Source organism: Myotis lucifugus, unplaced genomic scaffold, assembly GCF_000147115.1.
Source record: "Myotis lucifugus unplaced genomic scaffold, Myoluc2.0 scaffold_122, whole genome shotgun sequence".
In the NCBI taxonomy this organism is placed as follows: domain Eukaryota; kingdom Metazoa; phylum Chordata; class Mammalia; order Chiroptera; family Vespertilionidae; genus Myotis; species Myotis lucifugus.
In genome coordinates, this window is record NW_005871170.1 from 1,424,561 (window position 1) to 1,427,794 (window position 3,234).

Sequence of the window (3,234 nt, forward strand, 5' to 3'; positions counted from 1 at the left end):
AGCGCGGCTGATGTCACTTTTGGAAAAGCCCTTGAACAAGAGCAAGCCCACGTTCACATACTGGTTGACCTACAATCGGAGGGTGTGCGAGGGCGGGCTGGGGCGGCGCGTCTGCGGGGAGGAAAACCCGCTGGAGAGTGGGCAGAGGAAGCAAAGCAAAATGTCAGATAAGAGAAGAGGGGCGAGGGAGGAAGAAAGGCGCTTGATCGCAGAGAGGGAGGTGGGAAGGCGCGGAGCAGGCACCGGCTGCCAGGTGACTTGGAGGCAAAGGAGAAAAGAGGCGGGCGCGTGGCGGGCACCCGATCTCCAGGCGCCCAGCCCACCCCTCCCGGGATCCCGATGCGACCAGACACCACGTGTGGCAGAGACGGCGCGGAGCTGGGGGGTGGGGGGAGGGGAGGGAGTGGGGAGGGGTGGGGCAGGAGGGGGGCACGGGGACCAAAGAACTCAGCGCCCCAGACCGCGCCTGGCGTGCTGCACACCTGGCATCCAGGACTCGCCATCTGCTAGGAGCTCACCGCCGCTCCGGCCAGGGGTGTGGGCTTGGAGAGCGATAAGGACACGGCCTGCAGAGTGGATGGCTTCTGTCAACCGCCGCAATGAACTCTATGAAGGTTTAAGGTGCTCCTACTGTGTGCTGAGCGCAGCCTCCAGCTGCTGGACTCAGGAACGGCACCGGTACCGCACTGACTCTTAGATTGCACCCTCAAACTAGGAAATAATCCTGTGTATATTGTTGTATAATAAATCAACAATAGGGACAATCTTCGCAAATTCGCCGTGCCTGGGAGGGTGGTTGAAGCAGTCTGGGTTCTGGAGAGGCTACAGATGGACGTTGGGTGATTTTCCACGGCTTCCTGGCGAATGAATGACCACCCCCAATTCCTGTCCCACAGTCTCACAACACAGAGATCAAAATGAACAATAACAATTTAAAATGTAGTTTAGGGATACTTCATTTGGGCTAGAACGGTTTGCAAATAACTGAAGGCTGTCCTTAAACACTCAAATCATTAATTTCACAAATGTCAGACCTGGAACACTGCCTTATTGAAACAAGTGTTTTGTAATGTAACTTGTTGTTGTTGTTAATCCTCACTGGAGGATATTTTTTCCATTGATTTTTAGAGAGCGTGGAAGGGATGGAAGAGGGCAAGAGTGAGAGAGAGAGAGAGAGAGAGAGAGAGAGAGAGAGAGAGAGAAACATTGATGTGACACATGGATTGGTTGCCTCCTGGGTGGAATCTGCAACCAAGGTATGTGCCCTTGAACAGGAATGGAACTCACAGGCTGATGCTCTAACCACTGACCAACAAATCAGGGCTGTAATGTACCTTTATATTATTCTGAGAGAAAATTCATGAATATAACTTACTACGCATTGTTATGAGAACCACGCACCATTGTTTTAAATCCCCATAATGCTCAAACTATAATATAAAGGGGAAATACAAGTTACAAAATTAATAATAAAGTAATATACATTTCAAATGTGCATGCTCAGGCTATATTTCATGGAAACACCCAAAATATTGTCTAAAATGTTTAAAATTCTCCCTAGGGAGTACTACTGCCCAGATGTGAATTATGCATTATGAGTTCCAGGCAAGTGCTAAGTAGTAGGAATGCTATTGATATTCTGAATTCTTAAATTCGAAGTGGATGTGGGTATTCTTGCCTTGATGTGGACTCTCTCCCATTGACTGGATTTGGTCAGGTGACTTGCTCCGGCTAATAGCACATTGGCAAGCATGGCCAGGCAGAGGCTTGATAAGTACCATATATGCAGGTTTGTGCACCTGAAATCTTGAGAACATGGGGTTGGAAAAAAGCCAGTCTAACTAGTGGAAGATGAAAGGCTTTACAGGGAGAGCCAAGATGCCTTGCCAACACGAGGGTCCCAGGCATGTGACATGCTATCTTGGACTTCAGTAGGAGCATCAGTTGGGGACAGCCACCTGATTGATCCCAGATGAGTCCAGCAGAAGAATCACTCAGATTGACAACCAACGGAATTATGAGAATAATGCACCATTGTTTTAAATCACTATATTTTGGGTGGTTTGTTGCATAGTAATAGAGGATGGAGAAGTATTAATTACAATGCCATGTGATAGATGCCAAAATAAAAATCTACCTAAGAAGGTTATCTTTGCTTACTGACTCCAGATCTTCATTATGAGTTCAATCAAAAATATTCATCTATGCCTCCGGTGAATATAAGCGTGAATTAGACTTCAGTAACCCCAGACATCCTATCTACTCTAGTTGCAAGTTGTGCTTCTTTCCATTTCCCAGATGTTCCTGAAATTCTTTCTCCCCTCAGGAGGCCTGCAGCTCACCAGCATTGTGGTGTTTCCTCTCTGTGTCTCCTTCTGCTGTCTGTGGCCTTTCTTGGCCAGCTCTTTTCTCTCTACTTTTTATTTTTCCTTCTTCCTGGTCTCATTTCTCTCCATTTTTTTCTGCTATTGCTTCAACACTTATTTACTTATGGTCAGTAAACATATCAACCATATTAAGACTTCAATAATTTGCTTTGTTAGTGTATCTTTTCTTTCTTTCTTTCTTTTTTTTTTTTGCCATTGCTTCTGCTTGTAAATTTCTTTCAGTCAAGTGTTGGGGGTGGGATCCTTCCTTCCTTCCTTCCTTCCTTCCTTCCTTCCTTCCTTCCTTCCTTCCTTTCTTTCTTTCTTTCTTTCTTTCTTTCTTTCTTTCTTTCTTTCTTTCTTTCTTTCTTTCTTGCCATTGCTTCTGCTTGTAAATTTCTTTCAGTCAAGTGTTGGGGGTGGGATGGCTATCAACGCTCTAGACTCTTGAAAAGTGTGGTGTTCACATACAGGTTGTAATTCTAATGTCCTGGGATGGTGTATTAGTCAAGGTTCTCCAGGGAAACAGAACCAGCAGGAGATAGGTAGATAGATCTCAGTTATGGAGAGAAGTCCCAAGATTTGCAGTCAGCAAGCTGGAGAGCCAATAGTGTGGTTTCAGTCTAAACCCCTGGAGGTTTGAGGCCAGGAAAAGCTGATGTTTCAGTTGGGAGTTCTAAGGCAAGGGGAAAAAATGATATCCCAGCAGGGAGGCAGGCAGGCAGGCAGGTAGGCAGGCAGGCAGGTAGGCAGGCAGGCAGGCAGGCAGGCAGGTAGGCAGGCAGGCAGGCAGGTAGGCAGGTAGGCAGGCAGGCAGCCAGGCAGGCAGTCAGGCAGGTAGGTAGCTAGGCAGGCAGCAGGCAGGAAG